The following is a 23,468-nucleotide window of genomic DNA, read 5'->3' on the forward strand; positions in this document are numbered from 1 at the left end:
TAAAAGGCTAGTGGGGTGCGGCAAGATCAATGAATACAAAGCTGAGTCCAAAGTGTTTCGGTGTGATCACTTCAGTCAGTTGCCATCATTGCAATGGCTGACACCCCCACAGTTTTCTAAGTTTAGAACAGCAAAGTAAGTCAGTTGCTGTAGGAAAGTCATCTTTCAACAGCCAGCAGATCTAAGACTAACACAGGCAGCAAAATTCCGGTGATAATTTAAAACAATAACAGAAAGGACTTTGTGCTTGGCAGTTCTTTCAGATAAAGTGAAACTGAGATTACTCAGTGATGCCAGCAAACAAATAAACTTTGAAGTGAATTTTTTTGTTGGCTAACATCCAGTGCATTGTCATGCAAAGTGTTACACCTGCAGACTGTTTCATAATGATTTAAGACACTGGCAGAAGAGTCGGTAGGAAGCATTCATTACAGGGAACGCATCTAAGTGAGTACAAAACATGTCACAAAGTGCACCTTTCTGTTTCAAATTGTTTTTTCTCTCTGTCTCTGATTGCTCGTTTTCAAATGATGGTTTACTTGGCAACTTTGGTCAACATCAAATAAGAAACATTCCTTTTGTTCTCCACCATTCCTGCTCTCTTCGACTTTGACACTTGCAGTTCTGATGAAGGTCCTCGACCCGAAATGCAACCTCTGGTCCTTCCTGCTGGCCGGCAGAGTGCTTCCAGCATATTTAGTTTGTGTTGTCAATGTTTCGTTTATTTGTGATGCATCTGCAGAATGCTTGTTGGAAAGAAGATTGAGAAAATATTTGAGCCTTGCTTAATCAAATCTGAACAGAAATTTGAAGTAAAAAACATCACCATACCATTATTCTGAATGGCAGTAGTATTGAAGAAACAAGGAACTGCAGATTCTGGTTTACAAAAGAAAACATCAAGTGCTGGAGTAATTCAATGGGCCAGGCAGCATCTCAATAGACAATAGACAATAGACAATAGGTGCAGGAGTAGGCCATTCAGCCCTTCGAGCCAGCACCGCCATTCAATGCGATCATGGCTGATCACTCTCAATCAGTACCCCGTTCCTGCCTCCTCCCCATACCCCCTCACTCCGCTATCCTTAAGAGCTCTATCCAGCTCTCTCTTGAAAGCATCCAATGAACTGGCCTCCACTGCCTTCTGAGGCAGAGAATTCCACACCTTCACCACCCTCTGACTGAAAAAGTTCTTCCTCATCTCCGTTCTAAATGGCCTACCCCTTATTCTTAAACTGTGGCCCCTTGTTCTGGACTCCCCCAACATTGGGAACATGTTATCTGCCTCTAATGTGTCCAATCCCCTAATTATCTTATATGTTTCAATAAGATCCCCCCTCATCCTTCTAAATTCCAGTGTATACAAGCCCAATCGCTCCAGCCTTTCAACATACGACAGTCCCGCCATTCCGGGAATTAACCTAGTGAACCTACGCTGCACGCCTTCCATAGCAAGAATATCCTTCCTCAAATTTGGAGACCAAAACTGCACACAGTACTCCAGGTGCGGTCTCACCAGGGCCCGGTACAACTGTAGAAGGACCTCTTTGCTCCTATACTCAACTCCTCTTGTTACGAAGGCCAACATTCCATTGGCTTTCTTCACTGCCTGCTGTACCTGCATGCTTCCTTTCATTGACTGATGCACTAGGACACCCAGATCTCGTTGAACTCCCCCTCCTCCTAACTTGACACCATTCAGATAATAATCTGCCTTTCTATTCTTACTTCCAAAGTGAATAACCTCACACTTATCTACATTAAACTGCATCTGCCATGTATCCGCCCACTCACACAACCTGTCCAAGTCACCCTGCAGCCTTATTGCATCCTCCTCACAATTCACACTACCCCCCAACTTAGTATCATCTGCAAATTTGCTAATGGTACTTTTAATCCCTTCGTCTAAGTCATTAATGTATATCGTAAATAGCTGGGGTCCCAGCACCGAACCTTGTGGTACCCCACTGGTCACTGCCTGCCATTCCGAAAGGGACCCATTTATCCCCACTCTTTGCTTTCTGTCTGTCAACCAATTTTCTATCCATGTCAGTACCCTACCCCCAATACCATGTGCCCTAATTTTGCCCACTAATCTCCTATGTGGGACCTTGTCGAAGGCTTTCTGAAAGTCGAGGTACACCACATGCACTGACTCTCCCTTGTCAATTTTCCTAGTTACATCCTCAAAAAATTCCAGTAGATTTGTCAAGCATGATTTCCCCTTCGTAAATCCATGCTGACTCGGAATGATCCCGTTACTGCTATCCAAATGCTCAGCAATTTCGTCTTTTATAATTGACTCCAGCATCTTCCCCACCACTGATGTCAGACTAACTGGTCAAAAATTACCCGTTTTCTCTCTCCCTCCTTTCTTAAAAAGTGGGATAACATTTGCTATCCTCCAATCCACAGGAACTGATCCTGAATCTATAGAACATTGAAAAATGATCTCCAATGCTTCCACTATTTCTAGAGCCACCTCCTTAAGTACTCTGGGATGCAGACCATCAGGCCCTGGGGATTTATCAGCCTTCAGTCCCATCAGTCTACCCAAAACCATTTCCTGCCTAATGTGGATTTCCTTCAGTTCCTCCATCACCCTAGGTTCTCCGGCCCCTAGAACATTTGGGAGATTGTGTGTATCTTCCTCAGTGAAGACAGATCCAAAGTAACGGTTTAACTCGTCTGCCATTTCTTTGTTCCCCATAATAAATTCCCCTGCTTCTGTCTTCAAGGGACCCACATTTGCCTTGACTATTTTTTTCCTCTTCACGTACCTAAAAAAACTTTTGCTATCCTCCTTTATATTATTGGCTAGTTTACCCTCGTACCTCATCTTTTCTCCTCGTATTGCCTTTTTAGTTAACTTTTGTTGCTCTTTAAAAGAGTCCCAATCCTCTGTCTTCCCACTCTTCTTTGCTATGTTATACTTCCTCTCCTTAATTTTTATGCTGTCCCTGACTTCCCTTGTCAGCCACAGGTGTCTCTTACTCCCCTTAGAGTCTTTCCACCTCTTTGGAGAACATGGATAGTGTAGCGGGTGCGTGAGGAAGCCCTGAATGAAGGCGAGGAGACAGGCAAATTCTGTAGATGCTTTAATGAGCACAGCACACTACTCTCCGCTTCAGTGAGAGACTGAAGACTGGACTCGCGCCAAAATCCCTGCTACTTATCTTCGTAGCTGGGGGCCGCCCCCAGACCTGTCCATCACCGTGCTGAAAGGTTCGGTGTGGGAGTGGCCTGACCCTTGGGTATATTGTTGTTGTCCACTGTCAGAGTGAGGCTACACGTGCAGCTTACAACCCAACAAGCTGTATGAAGGTTGATTTCACTCATTTAAAAAAAAAACCTGCATTCCCCCCTCTCCGCACCCTAGTCGTCCTACCAGTTTCACTGTTTGCATTCTTATATCCCTCTTGTTAGCACATTTTCCCCAGCCACCAAGAGGCCATTATGGACTCCACCCTTTCTGAGATCATCTGTTGCCGGCCCTGATTTGTTTTGGTCGTTTCTCGCCACCAATTTTATCCCCTCCCCCCCACCTCCATCGTTCAGTTTGACAAAGGGTTTCAACGCGAAACATCGCCAATTCCTTTTCTCCAAAGTTGCTGCCTGACCCGCTGAATTAATCGAGCATATTGTGTCTATCTTAGGTATATTGTTTGTCTTGTTTGCCTGCTGTGTGACAATGTAACACTGATCGCAGTATTTGGACTATTGCAAAAGATTAAGACTCATCATAGATTACAGCGCAAGAGACCCTGGTTTGATCCTGACTATAGGTGCTGTCTGTACAGAGTTTGTACGTTCTCCCCGTGACTGGCGTTAATTTTCTTCGAGATCTTCGGTTTCCTCCCACACTCCAAAGATCTACAGGTTTGCAGATTAATTGGCTTGGCATCAATGTAAAATTGTCCCTAGTGTGTGTAGGATAGTGTTAATGTGCGGGGATTGCTGGTCAGCGCGGACTCGGTGGGCCGAATGGCCTGTTTCCGCACTGTATCACAAAACTTAAATAGAGGAGGTGAGTTCATAAGGACAGCTGACTTTCTTTTGGTTCTGGAGTGCCCTTGATTATATGCATGTACATTACTTTGCAATGTGTTAACTCTGAAATGCACCAAAGAAAACAAGGAACGCATCCCAGCAGCATCCCAACAGCATCCAGCTCACATGCCACCAGAAGCAGCAAGTCATGTAGGGCAATAGCTCATATCCTTTCAGCACCTTTAATGCCTTCAATCTGCGATGGTTCATAAGTTTGTAAGTTCATAAGTTCATAAGTTATAGAAGCAGAATGAGGACATTTGACCCATCAGGTCTACTCTGCCATTCAATCATGGCTGATATATCTTTCCCTCTCAACTCCTTTCTCCTGCCTTCTCCCCCTAATCCTTGACACCCTTACTAATCTTACTAAACTAGGAAGGATGTGCTAGCTCTGGAGAGGGTCCAGAGGAGGTTTACAAGAATGATCCCAGGAATTAGTAGTTTAACCTATGATGAGCGTTTGTCAGCAATGGGCCTGTATACGCTGGAAGAATGAGGGGGGACCTCATTGAAACATACAGAATAATGAAAGGCTTGGATAGAGTTGATGTGGAGAGGATGTTCCTACGTGGGAGAATCTAGGACTAGAGGTCATAGCCTTAGAATTAAAGGACATTCTTTTAGGAAGGAGATGAGGAAATTTTTATTTAGTCAGAGAGCGGTGAATCTATGGCATTCTTTGCCACAGAAGGCTGTAGAGGCCGTCAGTGGATATTTTAAGGCAGAGATAGATAGATTTTTGATTAGTGCAGGTGTCAGAGGTTATGGGGAGAAGGCAGGAGAATGGGGTTAGGAGGGAGAGATAGATCAGCCATGATTGAATGGTGGAGTAGACTTGATGGGCTGAATGGCTGAATACTATTCCTATCACTTATGACCTTATGACCTAATTAAGAAACTGTCAATCTCTGCCTTAAAAATATCCATTGACTTGGCCTCCACAGCCACTGTGGCAATTAGATCTACAGATTCACCACACTGACTAAAGAAATTCCTCCTCATCTCCTTTCTAAGGGCACGCCCTTTTATTCTGAGCCCATGGCCTCTGGTCTCTGGCCCTCTCCAAGGCCAGCACACCCTTCTTCATATATAGGGCCCAAAACTACTGACAATACTCCAAATGCAGTCTGACCAATGCATTATAAAGCCTTAACATGACAACCTTGTTTTTCTATTATAATATGAAAACACATTCTGTGAACTATCCTATGAACCAGTGTCCCAGTGTTATGCAGTTTAGTATTTATTATTTCCAAATTGCTTAGCAATCAGATTGATATTCGAACTTGAATTTAATTTAACACAAATTTCATCATCCCTGAAATAGTTCATCCACTGAAATAGATAGGTTTCAGCCTATTCTAAAAAAACTCAGCATTGGGGGAGCTTGCCTTCAGCAGTCAGGACACTGAATGTGAGAGTTGGGAAATCATGTTACAGCTGTACAAGACATTGATAAGACTACATTTGAAGTATTGTGTACGGTTCTGGTCATTGTGCTATAGGAAGGTTATCATTAAACTGTAAAGGGTGCAAAAAAAGATTTACAAAGATGTTACTAGGTCTGGAAGGTTTGAGTTAAAAGGAGATGCTGGATAGGCTTTCGCCGGAGCTGAGAAGGTTGTAAATAAAACAATGAGGGGAGCCGTGCGCGCGGCGGGAGTGTTGTATAGATAAGATGAACGTTTGCAGTCTTTTTACCAAGGTATGTGGAGTCAAAACCCAGGGGGCAGAGATTTAAGATGAGAAAGGTAAGATTTAAGAAGGAACCCCCTATTTCTCACAGGGATTTGTTCCTAATAGAAGATGCGAGATAAAATGGTAGGGTCAGGTTCAATTTTGATATTGAAAAGACATTTGGACAGTTGGAGGGATATGGGCCAAGCGTGGGCAAGTGGGGCTGGCTTGGTTGGGCAACTGGATCAGCATAGAAAAATTGAGTTGAAGGGCCTGTTTCCGTGCTGTGTAACTCTGCAATTCTATGACGAGATTTTCTACCATTGAATAAGATCAAAGCTAATCATTTAATCAAACACCAAAGATCTCCAGATTAGGGAATTCCAAAGACTCAAGACTGAATAAAGTTTTTTTTCTTCATTTTCCATAATAAGTGTCTTATTCCTTACTTTGAAATTCTTCTACACTCTTTAGCCATGAAAAACATTCTTCTGCATCGACCCTTCTATGAATTTAATACATTTCAATGAGGTCCCCTCCCATTCTTTTGAGGGGGTATGTTAACACTGAAGCAGGGAATGGGAGTAATTTTGACTGTGTGCTGCACTATAAAGAGAGTGCAGTGTTAGCTGGTCACAAGGCATGACATCCACCGTCGTGGGCACGACATCTTTACACATTAACGAAGGAATCATTAGATCTCAAATAGGAGCAGAAGATTTAGTCATCTTTTCATTTCCAAATCCAGTTAGTTATTGCAGCTGGCCCAGAGTCTCAGTAAAGATCAGTTGACTCAGCATATGCCACAAAACAAACCAAGGACCTCCTTGGTTTGTCTTGCACGGTTTCTCTTTGAGCAGATATGGGAATCTTCCATTTACTTCTGATGCATGTTAATTATTTGACAGTAACATCATTAGTTGCAGCTGGATTCTATAGAAGGACAATCCAGACCGTTTCCCAATAGAGAATTTTGTAACTGGAGAGACGTGTCACAAGATATTTATCAATCTGGAGGAAGCAATTACTGACAACTCTTGCAAGAGTCTCTTAATTACCAGTAAGCTTAGCTCCAGTCTCTAGTTCCTCATGTTAACACATCTCAAATATAAATAGATAATGGCATAGTGTCAAATTCCTTCCAGCTCTTTTCAGTTAAGTCTAATTATTTCACAAGCCATATGGTGCTGTAATGCATACAGTTCAACACTAAAGATTTGATTTAGAAACTTAAGATACATAACAAATAAAGGTTTCATGTGATGCAATTGGACTGATTTTGAATGAAACTACAAGGGAACAATCCCCCCTCCCCCTCCCCATCCCCCTCCCCCTCCCCCTCCCCCTCCCCTACCCTCTCGGCCAGTTGCTATAGTTTTCTATTAATTTTCATCATCTATTAAAATAGTTCAACCTACCATATGAAATGGCCACAAAATAATAAGGTTTGAGTTTTTGAAATCTGCTGTGATATAATGCCACTGGAACTGCCCTGGCCAGCATAGTTATGATTTAACTATAAAGCTGGAGTAATTAAAAATGAATCAGAACACGCCTGATTTTAAATGATCTTCAACTTATCAGAGCTGACAAGGAGAATAATTAGTACTTTGCTGCGTGGTATTGGAAGCAATGTCAATAAGCCCCATAGCATTCCTTGTTGGAACTCGAGAAAAGCGTCCACAGTTTTGAAGGTGTTGTCAGCCTGTTCATTTTATCTTAGGAAAGGTGTGATTTCTACCAAATTAGTTCTGTGCAATGCACCTCTGTCCACAGGAATCAATGTGAAATTGCCAACAAGGCATTTTGTGCCTGACTTTGGGGAAGGCAGGCTTTGCTTTCCACTAATGAAGAATATATACTTTGTCCTTTGTTCCGTGTCACCCAAAATTGATGGAAACACCAGATTTCTAGGTTGATGTCAAAAATGATTCACCGTCTGCCACAGAATAAAAGCAACCATTTTACCACTTAAATTCGATGGGATCACGTTTGCCTTTTACTTTAATCACAATATTTCCATTATATTTCCATTTATATGGTTTCTTTAATATACCAAAGTTTTCAGAAAAGAATCATCAGTTAAGAACTAAAGATGATTCACGATCGGAAATATTAGAGTGTAAAGTGGTAATTTTAAGCAGCGTAAAGGGCAAAAGAGGGGCAAAGAGGTGAGGGATTTTACAGAGGGAATTCCAAAGCATAAGCCCCAGCCACCTGAAGGCACAACCTTCATAAGTGAAGTGATCAAATTCAAGAATGATCAGAAGCCCATGAGCTGAGCCATCTATATACTATAACTCTCGTTTGTTTGTTTGTTTGTTCCTGAACTACAGCTAAAATGGTACACGATAGCGCAACAATTTTAGGCCCACTTTACTCATCGTCATCCCTTTGATGCTAATGGAAGAAGTTTCATTGAAATCGATGCTATATTTTAAAAGTTATTCACATTTTAAAGTTTAAATTTATCTCCTAGGGAGGGAGGAGGATGGAGGGGGGAGGAGGGAGGATAAGGGGGGTTGAGGGGGATGGAGTGGGGGGAGGGGAAGGGATGGAGGGGAGGGAGGGGGAGGGGGTATGGGGAGGGGAAGGGGTGGAGGGGAGGGGGAGGGGGTATGGGGGAGGGGAGTGGGAGGGGGAGAGGAGAGGGTGCTGCACCAATGTTCCCATTCCCCTCCCCACCTGGACCCTCGTCTATTTCTCCACTCCCCCTCCTCCTACATGTGTAATTAGAGACAAAGTCATCCCCCCCTCCTGCTACATTTCTTCAACTGGCTTCACAATTTGTGGTTCAAGCTGTCTCACACGCTGATTTAATCTTAGGCCTTTTTTCTGACCATCTGCTTATCAAGCCCCACCCCCCCATGCCTGAGTCCACCTAACGCTTGCGACACTTTGTCCTGCCTTTCCTCTCTCCCAACTTTCTCCCCCCACCCGGCCTGTATCCCCCCCCCCCCCAATTTTAGGTCTGCCTGGTGCTGCTCCTATTTATCTCACTCTCCCATTAAATGTATTTCTTCCCTCGTATTTCAAACACCCTCTTCCAGATTGTTGTCCAGACCTGGTTTACAATATAATCATAATCATCCCCTGGGATTTCCATCCCATTACGTTCTATTTAAAGTAGAATTTGCCCATGCTTAAAATCACATTGGTGTGTTATGCCCTAATAATGATTGTCTAAGTAATGACTTCGTCTCTAATTACACATAACTGGTGATAATTCATTATTCTGAAAAAGTACTAAATCTAGGTAAACCAAACAGCTTTTAATACAGTGGATTGTTTTTATTGCTTGCACCAAGAAATAAAAACAGGCTATTGCCAGACAGTGTATTATGAAGGAAAGATAGCCCTATGAAAGAATATACCATTTTAGTGGTCCTTTAACTGCATTACCCACTACTGTTTCACTATCCAATAAGTTGAAATCTAATTGGTAAGCCTCCCCCCTTAGAGATCCCGATAATCTTCTACATGTTGTCTCAAATGTATTTCCCACGTTGCTGGAGAGAAGTCATTTTTCCAATTGTCAGTGCTCTGCTGTAGCGGTGACAGTTATTAAATCTCTGCTTTTCTCATCTCTCCTGGTATCATTGTTCTCTGTCTTCAATGCCAAACACATGCTCTCTCTCTCTCACTCTCTTGTGCTTTCTCTCTTTCTCTACCAGTGAAATGAATGTGTAAACAGGCATGGATTTTACAGCTGTTTCAATAAATGCTTAGCAAGTTGATGTATACAGTTGGTAAACTGTCCTTGAGCAGAAACTATAATTTTGTACTTTTGCAGTAGTTAATTTTAAAGCAGTGTGTACCACTGTTGTATTGGAAGGAGTTTATTAGCAAAAATAGTTTGCTTCTTAATGGTATTATGTCCGTTAGAGTGAAGGGCAAAGCAGACAAATGTAACGAAGCTTGGCTGACGAGGGAAATTGAGACGTTAGTCAAAAACAAGAAGGATGCGTGGGACCGGTAAGGACAGCTGGGATCTAGTGCATCCCTGGAGGAGTTTCGGGAACTAAGGAATAAACTGACAAATAAAATCAGAAGGGCAAAAAGGGGCCAGGAGATAGCTCTGGCGGATAGCATTAAGGACAATCCCAAAATATTTTATAAATACATAAGGGGGAAAAGGGTAACTAGAGAGAGAGTGGGACCTCTCAGGAATCAAAACAGTCACCTCTGTGTGGAGCCACAGGAGATGGGCAAGGTCCTCAATGAGTATTTCTCCTCTGCATTTACCGAGGAGAAAGACAGTAGGACGGAGGAAATTGGAGCAGTCACTGGAAGTGTCTTGAGAGCATTCAGGGTTACCGTCGAATAAGTACTGAAGGTACTGTCGTGTTTGAAAGAAAACAAATCTCCTGGGCCTGATCTGAATTATCTGAGGACATTGTGGGAAACTAGAGAGGAAATTGTGGGAGCCCTGGTTGAAATTTACGAGCCGTCCTTAATACAGGAGAGGTGCCAGAAGACTGAAGGATGGCAAATATTGTACCTCTTTTTAAGAAGGGCTGCAGGGAAAATGCTGGGAACTATAGGCCGGTGAGCTTAACATTGTAGTTGGTAAGTTACTGGAGAGTATTCTGAGGGATAGGATATACAGGCATTTGGATGGGTAAGGGCTGATTAGAGATAGTCAGTAGTATAAGAAAATCTCATAGTTCCCCAGCCCCGCACGGCCCGATTCTACCTCCTACCCAAAATCCACAAACACAATTGTCCCGGCAGACCCATTGTCTCTGCCTGCTCATGCCCCACCGAACTTATCTCTACCTACCTCGACTCCATCCTATCCCCCCTGGTCAAATCCCTCCCCACCTACGTCCAAGACACCTCACACGCTCTCCATCTCCTGGATAACTTCCGGTTCCCAGGCCCCCACTCCCTCATTTTCACCATGGATGTCCAGTCACTCTACACTTCCATCCCCCACAAGGATGGTCTCGAAGCCCTCCGTTTCTTCCTCGACCGTAGAACCAGCCAATCCCCATCGACCAACACTCTCCTCCGCCTAGCAGAGCTGGTTCTTACCCTCAACAACTTCTCCTTTGACTCCTCCCACTTCCTCCAAACCAGAGGCGTAGCTATGGGCACTCGCATGGGCCCTAGCTACGCCTGCCTCTTTGTCGGGTACGTCGAACAATCCCTGTTCCAGACGTACACTGGCCCCATCCCCGAACTCTACCTCCGCTACATCGACGACTGCATTGGTGCTACCTCTTGCACCCATGCAGAACTCACTGACTTTATACACTTCACCTCCAATTTCCATCCTGCCCTTAAATATACCTGGACTATCTCTGACATCTCCCTCCCGTTTCTGGACCTCACCATCTCCATCACAGGAGAAAAATTAGTGACGGACATTTATTACAAGCCCACCGACTCGCACAGCTATCTGGACTACACTTCTTCCCACCCGGTCCCCTGCAAAAAGTCTATCCCCTACTCCCAATTCCTCCGTCTACGCCGCATCTGTGCCCGGGATGAGGTGTTTCAGACTAGGGCTTCCGAGATGTCCTCGTTTTTCAGAAAACGGGGCTTCCCCTCCTCCATTATAGATGAGGCTCTCACTAGGGTCTCTTCTACATCCCGCAGCTCCGCTCTTGCTCCCCATCCCCCCACTCGCAACAAGGACAGGATCCCCCTCGTTCTCACCTTCCACCCCACCAGCCAGCGGATCCAACATATCATCCACCAACATTTCCGTCACCTACAACAGGACCCCACCACTGGCCATATCTTCCCATCCCCTCCCCTCTCTGCATTCCGCAGAGACCGTTCCCTCCGCAACTCCCTGGTCCACTCGTCCCTTCCTACCCAAACCACCCTAACCCCGGGCACTTTCCCTTGCAACCGCACGAGATGCAACACCTGTCCCTTTACCTCCCCCCTCAACTCCATCAAAGGACCCAAACATTCTTTCCAGGTGAGACAGAGGTTCACCTGCACCTCCTCCAACCTCATCTATTGCATCCGCTGCTCTAGATGTCAACTCATCTATATCGGCGAAAACAAGCGCAGGCTCGGCGATCGCTTCGCTGAACACCTGCGCTCGGTCCGCATTAACGCCACTGATCTCCCGGTGGCCCAGCACTTCAACTCCCCCTCCCATTCCCAGTCTGACCTCTCTGTCATGGGCCTCCTCCAGTGCCATAGTGAGGCCCGCCGGAAATTGGAGGAGCAGCACCTCATATTTCGCCTGGGCAGTTTGCGGCCCGGTGGTATGAACGTCGACTTCTCCAACTTCAGATAGCTCCTCTGTCCCTCCCTTCCCCTCCTCCTTCCCAGATCTCCCTCTATCTTCCTGTCTCCACCTATATCCTTCCTTTGTCCCACCCCCGACATCAGTCTGAAGAAGGGTCTCGACCCGAAACGTCACCCATTCCTTCTCTCCCGAGATGCTGCCTGACCTGCTGAGTTACTCCAGCATTTTGTGAATAATTAGAGATAGTCAGCATGGTTTTGTATGTGGGAGGTCATGTTTCACAAATTTGATTGATTTTTTTGAAGACGTGACCAAAAAGGTTGATGAGGCAGAGCTGTATATGTTGTGTACATGGACCTCAGTAAGGCATTCGACAAGGTGCCGCATGGTAGGCTGCTCTGGAAGGTTAGATCGCATGGGATCCAAGGAGAGATAGCTGAATGGATAGCAAATTAGCTCCATGGAAGGAAGCAGAGGGTGATGGTGGAAGGTTGCTTCTCAGACTGGATGCCTGTGACTAGTGGTATGCCTCAGGGTTCGGTGCTGGGCCCGTTACTGTTTGTCATCTACATCAATGATTTGGATGAGAACATACAGGGCAAGATTAGTAAGTTTGCTAATGATACAAAAGTGAGTGGTTTTGCAGCTAGTGAAGATAATTGTGAAAGATTGCAACAGGTTCTGGATCGATTGGCCAGGTGGGAAGAAGAATGGTTGATGGAATTTAATACAGAGAAGTGTCAGGTGTTGCATTTTGGGACGGCAAACAAGGGCAGGACCTACACAATAAATCGTAGGCCTCTGGGTAGTGTTGTAGAGCAGAGGGATCTAGGAGTAGAGGTGCATGGTTTCTGGAAGGTCGAGCCGCAGATAAATAAGATGGTCAAAAAGGATTTTGGCACATTGCCCTTCATCAGTCAGAGTATTGAGTATAGAAGTTGGGAGGTCATGTTGCAGTTGTATAAGACGGTGAGACTGCATTTAGAATATTGAGTTCAGTTCTGGGCACCATGTTATAGGAAAGATATTGTCAAGCTTGAAAGGGTTCAGAAAAGATTTGCAAGGATGTTGCCAGGACTAGAGGGTGTGAGCAAAAGGGAGGTTGAGTTGGCTGGGTCGCTATTTCATGGAGCGCAGAAGGATGAGGGAAGATCTTATAGAGGTATACAAAATCATGAGAGGAATAGATCGGGTAGATGCATAGTCTTTTGCCCAGAGTAGCGGAATCGAGGTCCAGAGGACATACTGTAGGTTCAAGGTGAAGGGGAAAAGATTTAATCGGAATCCGAGGGGTAACTTTTTCACACAAAGGGTGGTGGGTGTATGGAACAAGTTGCCAGAGGAGGTAGTTGAGGCTGGGACTATCCTATCATTTAAGAAACAGTTAGACAGGTACATGGATAGGACAGGTTTGGAGGGATTTGGAACAAGCGCAGGCAAATGGGACTAGTGTAGCTGGGATACTGTTGGCTGGTCTGAGCGAGTTGGGCCATAGGGCCTGGTTCCACACTGTATCACTCTATGACTCTATGACTCTAACCCTTGATTAACGGTCTGTATTTGCAAGGGGAATTTGTTGAAACAACTGACATTTCCCTGTACGACTGACAGCAGCTTTAGGATTTATATGCATATACACAAGGATCCAGGAACCCAAATGTGCAGTCAGCTGTTCACTGCTATTTTACAAGAACATTAAAAAGGGAATCTCACAAAGACCCCACACCAAGGTGGGGTTTGGGGCAAAAGAGTTTTGCCATTCATTTCAACGAAGGGTGATGATAATGAAAAAACTAAGTTTGTGTCAAATAATGAGCTAATTCAGCATTTTTATTACCGGTCTCTAGTATGTATTCCATATTGCTTTGAAAATTTCAGGTAATTTTTCCTTATTTTAATTTCATTGCGGTTTTCATTTTACTGTGCTATGTTCTTTTGTCGTTTAACTTATCTGTACTCTTCACCTACACGATTACAGGTGTTTTATTTCGTTCTTTTCGCAATTCCCCCGTACTCTGTATTTTAAAATCTCTGTATATCCAACTATTCCCCTTTCTGCCAAAAAGGCATTGGCCTAAAATAATAATTCTATCCAATGATGTTGCTTGCCTTGCTGAGAATTTCCAGTAATTTCTGCTTGAATTAGGTCCGAACTCTTCTTTCCATTACCTATGCATTTAATCATTTCAAATCAAAGTAAAATTCCTTTGCTATCTGGTGTGTCTCAGAGATCAGTATTGGGCCCATTGCTATTTGTCACCTACATCGATGATTTGGATGAGAATGTACAAGACGTGATTAGTAAGTTTGCAGATGACAATAAAATAGATTGTGTCGTAGGCAGTGAAGGTGATTATCAATAATTAGAGCAGGATCTTGATCTTGACCCTTCCTCAAGTGGGTCGAGGAATGGCAAATGGAATTTAATTCAGATAAATGTGATGTGTTGCATTTTGGAAAGTCAAAGCATGGCAAGATGTTCACAGTGAACAGAAGGATCCTGGGGTTGTCGAGCAGAAGGATCTAGGAGTGCAAATACATCATTCCATGAAAGGGGGATAGCAGGTAGAGAGGGTGGTGAAGAAAGGTTTTGGCATGTTAGCTTTCATCACTCAGGGAACTGAATATCAATGATGGGACATTATGTTACAATTTTACAAGACATTGACGAGGTTTCACTTGGAGTATTGAGTTCAGTTTTAGTAACCCTGCTATAACAAAGATGCCATTTTGCTGGAAAGAATGCAGAGGTGATTTATAAGAATATTGCCAGGCCTCGAGGGCCTGAACTAAAGGGAGAGGTTGGGCAGGCAAGGACTTTATTGAGTCTGAAGAATTTATGAGTCTGAAGAAGGGTCTCAACTTGAAAGGTCACCTCTCCATGTTTGTCAGAGATACTGCCTGACCTGAGTTAACTCCAGCACTTTGTGTCTTTAAGGACTTTATTGCTTGGACCACAGGGCACTGTGGGTGATCTTACAGAGGTGTATAAAATCATGAGGGACAGAGATATAGGGTGAATGTGTGTTGCCTTTTTCCCAGGGTCGCAAATCAAGGGCAGAGGTTTCCGGTGTGAGGGCATAGATTTTGATGGGACCCTGAGGGTCAAGTCATTCATACAGAGGGTGAGAGTTATATGCAATGAGCTGCCTGAAGAAATACTTGAGATTGGTACAATAACAACATATAAAAGTAATTTGGACAGATACATGGATAGGAAAAGGTTAGAGGGATGTGAGCCAAATGTGAGAAAATCGGGAAAGCTCAGTTGGGTCTTCTTTGTGAGCATGGATGAGTTGGGCCAAAGGGTCTGTTTCCATGCCATGTGACTCTATTATGCCATGGGAGTTGGGGGAAACCTTTTCTAATCTCTTACCTCGATGGAGATGCAATTTATTTCTGTATCGTATCTCCATCCACTCTGCGGCCAGTTGGTGGCCTTTGCTGGAGACCGCCTTCGTGAGCTGCACTGCTGGAGCCTGCGGACTTACCATCGAGGAGCCCGCGATCCCTTTGCTGGAGACCGCCTTCGTGAGCTGCACCGCTGGAGCCTGCGGACTTACCATCGAGGAGCCCGCAATCCCTTTGCCAGGAATTAACCTCTGAGCTCTACCGTGGGAGCCTGCGGACTTTAACATCGTGGACCTTTGGTTAGAGACCGACTTCGGGAACTCCAAGCTGCAGGAGTTTTGATCGCCCCGACGCGGGAGCTTTGATCGCCCCGACGCGGGAGCTTCGATTGCCCCGATGTGGGGGCTTCGACTACCAGCTGCGGGAGCTTCGATCGCCCCGACTGCAGATGGTTCGACTGCCCCGATCGTGGGAGAATAAAGAGGAAGCAGATTGGACTTTATTGCCTTCCATCACAGACAGGAACGTGGGGAATCCGCTGTGGTGGATGTTTATGTTTATGTTAACTTTTAAAGTATGGCTGTATGGTACTTCGAATTTCACCGTACCTTAATTGGTAAATGTGACAATAAACAGACGTTGAAACATTGAAAACCTTGACTAAAATAACTTGTTGTAAAACATTTATTCCAGGGAGTATCCGGCAGTCTGCTTCATGATGCTCACTGGTTTTGGGCGTTCTCAGTAAGTCATTAAAAAAGCACAAACCAAAAGAGAACTCACATAAAACCCAGAAATAATTAAGTTGAATTTTAATTGATGATTAAACTTTTTAAACAGAGGGAAAATAAAGATTGGAAAACACAAATGAGATGAAGGGCAAAGCTGAAATACCAGAAGCAACCATTTTTCAAAAACAGAAATGTTTCCATTTTAAGAAGCACAGATTTATGAAATAAATGTTTGGTGGGTTGACAATCAATGTGAAATACTATTGAAAGGGTTGTTACTGGCTGTAATTATTACTTTGCACATCAGTATTAAAACTCTCCTTCTTCTTGCAAAATCTTTTTACAGAGAAAATAGTTTGTAACTGCAGAAACCCCCTGAAGAGTCAGTTTTGCAATTTCAATCTGGTAAATTGTTCATTGAGACCAATATTAACTGTAGTTCTGGACTCTGGCTCAGTCTGCATGGATTTCCCAAGTGTTTTGGAAGGCAGATTTATCAATAAATATGGTTGCCTCACGGCTGCTTTTTTGAGTGACTTTTTAAAAAGCTTTCTTTGAAAAAGTTGTTTTGGAATGTTGTTTTGAAAACTTGAAAAAATTGTGTTTGACTTTTAGCTTAGCTCACAGGGACTATAAGGTTCACCTCATAGGGACTATAAGGTTCAACGGTTCAATTCAATGACTCAATGGCTCTTTATTGTCACATGTACATACGGTTCAGTAAAGTATAGCCATACCTAAGTACAGTCCACGATTAGTGCAAAGTGCATGGAACTAGTCCGTTGAGTCCGCATACGAGAGTCACCGGGTTTTGGCACCATTTTCAAAGTCCAGTTCGGTCTGCATGTTGGGACTTCTTGAATGGCGCACAATCCAGGCAAGCCCCACGCTGCTGCAGGGCCTCCAGCCGTCACATACCACATATGGGGTAGGAGCAGACACTGAGGAGGAATTTCTTTAGCGTGGTGAATCTGTGGAATTCTTTGCCACAGAAGGCCTGGAGGCAAAGTCAGTGGATATATTTAAGGCAGAGATAGATAGGTCCTTGATTAATACAGGTGTCAGAGGTTATGGGGAGAAGGCAGGAAAATGGGGTTAGGAGGGAGAGGTAGATCAGCCATGATTGAATGGCGGAGTGGACTTGATGGGCTGAATGGTCTGATTCTATTCCTCTCATTTATGATCTTATGAGCTTGTCTGAATACTCCCAAGCATGCACAGTGTACCTGGGATGCCTGCCAGTGTATTGCACAAATTTGTGCTTGCTGCTCCAGAAAAGTCTTGTATCCATGGTCCTAGAGATGCAGAAACTATGTCCAACTGAGCAACATTGAGACAAAATGATCCTTTGACACAGACTCTGTTCTTGCTTGTTTGCAATGTGCATGTGTAGGAGGGAATTATGTGTTATACCTCTCCCCTGAATCTGGCTTTTCCTGGGACCCAGCTCAGATAGGAATAGGCACAAAATCAAACATCTCATAAATCATTGGTGAATTTCTCAAACAACTCGGTAGATTGAAGGCCTTAACAGAACACACTGATAAACACTCTGAGAGAACCCAAAGTCTTTCAAAGATTCACAGTACCCACAACCTTTTTATATTCTCACAATGCGGCGGTGCAGCGGTAGAGTTGCTGCCTTACAGCGCTTGCAATATCTAAGACCCGGGTTCTATCCTGACTATGAGTGCTGTCTGTACGGAGTTAGTACGTTCTCCCCGTGACCGTGTGGGTTTTCTCCGAGATCTTCGGTTTTTCTCCCACACTCCAAAGACATACAGGTTTGTAGGTTAATTAGCTTAGTATAAATGTAAATTGTCCCTCGTGTGTGTAGGATGGTGTTAATGTGCGGGGATCGCTGGCCGGTGTGGACCCGGTGGGCCGAAGGGCCTGTTTCCGTGCAGTATCTCTAAACTAAAAAAAACTAAACATAATGATTACATGTGGAGTTTATATTTTTGAAATAATTCTTCATTGATCAATGTCTCTGTAACCGTTACTCTTTGTCTTTCCCCAGAATTATCTTTAACCTTATGATTACTGTTATTTAAAAAACCCTCCCCCATATATCTAACCAATGGGCACAACATAAGGCACTATTTCCTGAGCAGTATTATTACCCTCAGTTTACAACCCTCAATGTTTATTTTAACTGTGCTGTGCAACCTAAACACCATGTTAAATCTATTTATTGCCTCACTAACATCCTTAGGCTCGCTATGGTGGCCATTTTTCCCATCACACTTCCCCAGTGTGTAAGATCTTAGTTTAAACAGATTATAAACTACTCATCCTCCTTTTAATTCTCAAACTTTCTGAAGTGGCGTGACATTGCAGAAGGATGTGTTTGCATGGCCTGATGGAAATTGAAGAAGTGCACTGACAGAAAGAGATAGTGTATTGGCAAGATAAGGTTGTGCGAGGAATGATGCATTGGAGTAGACTTAACGGTACTGATTTATCAATAAGAAAATGAATCATTTAGTTTCAGTTTCAAATTCAGATTAGTTTATTGTCATATACATCAGGATGCAATGAAATCGTTTGTTCACATGAACCCCATGGAATAAACTGTCGCACTGGCCTTTCTCTCTTTTTTGCTCTTCTACCTTCTGGGAGGAGATTGTGATGGAGAGAGTCAAAAACATAACATTTCTGGGCATGCATATCTCTGAATATCTGTCCTAGTCCCAGCGCATTGGTGTAATCATAAAGAAAGTCCATCCATGCTTCTGCCTCCTTGGAAGATTGAGGAGATTCAGCAGGTCAACGAATATTCTCATGAATTTTAACAGAAGTACAGTAGAGAGCAGATTGACTGGTAGCATCAAGGCCTGGTTCGGCAACTCGAACACCCAGGAATTAAGTAAATTGCAAAAAGTGATGGACACTGTCCATTTTATCATGGGTACTGACATCTCCACCATCAAAGGGATCTACAGGAGTTGCTGCCTCAAAATGGCAGCGAGCATCATCAGAGACCCACACCACCCTGGCCACACACCCATTTCATTCCTGCCATCGGGAAGAAGGTATAGGAGCCTGAAAACTGTAATGTCCAAGTTCAGAAGCAGCTTCTACCCTACAATGATCATGCTATTAAATGCTGCAACCTCTAACTAAGCTTCGAACTGCATAGACTTGGGGCATTGATTTTGTCTTTGCACCATTATTGATTGTTTGTTTATATATATGTCCGGATCTTAATGACCAGATTTAAGAACAGCTTCTTCCCCACTGCTATCCAATGCCTGAACCAATCATCCCTTTCACATCCCAGTCCTAGAGGTGCTTGCATGCTCTCTTACTCTGAACTCTACCTCATTTGAGGTTATTGCACTTTAATATTGTTTTGTAATACTTGGATTTTGCACTACAATTGTGCACCATTCTGCAGTATTGCACTTTTCATTGTATTTATTGTTGTATTTATCATAGAGTAAATGCAAATATACTCCTTACTCTTTGAGCTTCATGTGAGCAACAAATTTCATTGCAGTCTGGAGGAATAGCACCTCATATTCTGTTTGGGTAGCTTACGACCCATAAGTATAGATATTGAATTCTCCAATTTTAGGTAACTAACCACCCCACCTCCACCTTCTTGCCTCCACCTTTCTCCCCCCCCCCCCCCCCCCTCTCTCTCCACTGTGCCCCACCTGAATTTGCATCTATTTCTTTCCTCCCCCTCCCTGTCCACCTACATTCCTTCCTGCAGCTTCACAATTCGCAACTCTTCAATCCTTATCTCCAGATTGTCGTCTCTGGCCTTTGGCCTGCCATATGCCTATCAACCCTCCCCCCCCCCCCCTCCCCCCTTCACCTCACCTATATCCACCAATCACTTGCCATTCTTTGGCCTGCCCCTCCTCTCTTCCAGCTTTCTCCCTCCCCCCACCCCACCCAAAACCCCAGATCAGAAGAGGGGTCCCGACACGATACATCACCTATCCATGTTCACCAGAGATGCTGCCTGGCCAGCAGTTACTCCAGCACTTTGTGTAGTTTTTTGTAAACCAGCATCTGCATTTCCTTGTTTCCAGGAATAACTATAATTGACATGAAACATTCACGCATATATGAAAATGAAGCAGGTTAGCACAAAATGCCTCAGATGATTACTTAAAGACCCGGGTCTTTATCTAAGACCCGGGTTCTATCCTGACTATGAGTGCTGTCTGTACGGAGTTAGTACGTTCTCCCCGTGACCGTGTGGGTTTTCTCCGAGATCTTCGGTTTTTCTCCCACACTCCAAAGACATACAGGTTTGTAGGTTAATTAGCTTAGTATAAATGTAAATTGTCCCTCGTGTGTGTAGGATGGTGTTAATGTGCGGGGATCGCTGGCCGGTGTGGACCCGGTGGGCCGAAGGGCCTGTTTCCGTGCAGTATCTCTAAACTAAAAAAAACTAAACATAATGATTACATGTGGAGTTTATATTTTTGAAATAATTCTTCATTGATCAATGTCTCTGTAACCGTTACTCTTTGTCTTTCCCCAGAATTATCTTTAACCTTATGATTACTGTTATTTAAAAAACCCTCCCCCATATATCTAACCAATGGGCACAACATAAGGCACTATTTCCTGAGCAGTATTATTACCCTCAGTTTACAACCCTCAATGTTTATTTTAACTGTGCTGTGCAACCTAAACACCATGTTAAATCTATTTATTGCCTCACTAACATCCTTAGGCTCGCTATGGTGGCCATTTTTCCCATCACACTTCCCCAGTGTGTAAGATCTTAGTTTAAACAGATTATAAACTACTCATCCTCCTTTTAATTCTCAAACTTTCTGAAGTGGCGTGACATTGCAGAAGGATGTGTTTGCATGGCCTGATGGAAATTGAAGAAGTGCACTGACAGAAAGAGATAGTGTATTGGCAAGATAAGGTTGTGCGAGGAATGATGCATTGGAGTAGACTTAACGGTACTGATTTATCAATAAGAAAATGAATCATTTAGTTTCAGTTTCAAATTCAGATTAGTTTATTGTCATATACATCAGGATGCAATGAAATCGTTTGTTCACATGAACCCCATGGAATAAACTGTCGCACTGGCCTTTCTCTCTTTTTTGCTCTTCTACCTTCTGGGAGGAGATTGTGATGGAGAGAGTCAAAAACATAACATTTCTGGGCATGCATATCTCTGAATATCTGTCCTAGTCCCAGCGCATTGGTGTAATCATAAAGAAAGTCCATCCATGCTTCTGCCTCCTTGGAAGATTGAGGAGATTCAGCAGGTCAACGAATATTCTCATGAATTTTAACAGAAGTACAGTAGAGAGCAGATTGACTGGTAGCATCAAGGCCTGGTTCGGCAACTCGAACACCCAGGAATTAAGTAAATTGCAAAAAGTGATGGACACTGTCCATTTTATCATGGGTACTGACATCTCCACCATCAAAGGGATCTACAGGAGTTGCTGCCTCAAAATGGCAGCGAGCATCATCAGAGACCCACACCACCCTGGCCACACACCCATTTCATTCCTGCCATCGGGAAGAAGGTATAGGAGCCTGAAAACTGTAATGTCCAAGTTCAGAAGCAGCTTCTACCCTACAATGATCATGCTATTAAATGCTGCAACCTCTAACTAAGCTTCGAACTGCATAGACTTGGGGCATTGATTTTGTCTTTGCACCATTATTGATTGTTTGTTTATATATATGTCCGGATCTTAATGACCAGATTTAAGAACAGCTTCTTCCCCACTGCTATCCAATGCCTGAACCAATCATCCCTTTCACATCCCAGTCCTAGAGGTGCTTGCATGCTCTCTTACTCTGAACTCTACCTCATTTGAGGTTATTGCACTTTAATATTGTTTTGTAATACTTGGATTTTGCACTACAATTGTGCACCATTCTGCAGTATTGCACTTTTCATTGTATTTATTGTTGTATTTATCATAGAGTAAATGCAAATATACTCCTTACTCTTTGAGCTTCATGTGAGCAACAAATTTCATTGCAGTCTGGAGGAATAGCACCTCATATTCTGTTTGGGTAGCTTACGACCCATAAGTATAGATATTGAATTCTCCAATTTTAGGTAACTAACCACCCCACCTCCACCTTCTTGCCTCCACCTTTCTCCCCCCCCCCCCCCCCCTCTCTCTCCACTGTGCCCCACCTGAATTTGCATCTATTTCTTTCCTCCCCCTCCCTGTCCACCTACATTCCTTCCTGCAGCTTCACAATTCGCAACTCTTCAATCCTTATCTCCAGATTGTCGTCTCTGGCCTTTGGCCTGCCATATGCCTATCAACCCTCCCCCCCCCCCCCTCCCCCCTTCACCTCACCTATATCCACCAATCACTTGCCATTCTTTGGCCTGCCCCTCCTCTCTTCCAGCTTTCTCCCTCCCCCCACCCCACCCAAAACCCCAGATCAGAAGAGGGGTCCCGACACGATACATCACCTATCCATGTTCACCAGAGATGCTGCCTGGCCAGCAGTTACTCCAGCACTTTGTGTAGTTTTTTGTAAACCAGCATCTGCATTTCCTTGTTTCCAGGAATAACTATAATTGACATGAAACATTCACGCATATATGAAAATGAAGCAGGTTAGCACAAAATGCCTCAGATGATTACTTAAAGAAATGAAATAAAATGCAAAATCATGGACATAATTTAATTAGGAATATGGTATGGATTTTCTATTGCAAAAAAATAAAATGAAACCCAAAAGCAAAACATTAATCCTTTCATAAAACCACCAGACAGAGGAAATAAGAGAACTCAGAACTCTGAGGAGGGAAATAATGCAGCCAAATATATTTTGAATGTCTATCACAACTTGTTCAATATACACTCATGAAAGTCTTTTGCATATACATTAGCATACACAATAACATTCATGGAGCTTGGCTTGCTGCTATATTGCCACAGCAATATTAGTATTCATTGCATAATGTATGATAGATGGAATAACAACAGAATTTCATTTGCGTAATCCAATGTTCTTTGAGACATCCTCTGGTCAGAATGCATCCACAAAAAAAGTTAATTTTATTTATCATTACTTGTATTTTTTTGTCTTCCTGTAACTTCCCCACATATTAATGCTTTAATCAATTTCTGTTCTGCTGTCATCTCCCTTTTGTCCATGCTGGCAGTTACTTTCTCCCCATGACCTAGAAATAGTTCTTTGTGATGTGCAGACATTGTCCTGATCACTATTTTACTTTAGGCATTTATCCATTTGAAATAAACAGGGAGATGTTATTTTTATTAAGTAGCAGGAGGAGTAAAGGGCCTGCCCCAGTTACACGATTTTTAAGGCGACCGCCGGCAACAGTCAAAGTCGTAGCGGATCGCCAAAATTTTATTTTACCCTACGACAATGACCACGACAATGCCAAGTCAGGTCGATACAAGTTACTTTTTTTGTGAATCTAGCACCTGGCTAAGAGATTACACCATCTT

This window comes from Rhinoraja longicauda, chromosome 2 (genome assembly GCF_053455715.1).
Source record: "Rhinoraja longicauda isolate Sanriku21f chromosome 2, sRhiLon1.1, whole genome shotgun sequence".
In the NCBI taxonomy this organism is placed as follows: domain Eukaryota; kingdom Metazoa; phylum Chordata; class Chondrichthyes; order Rajiformes; family Arhynchobatidae; genus Rhinoraja; species Rhinoraja longicauda.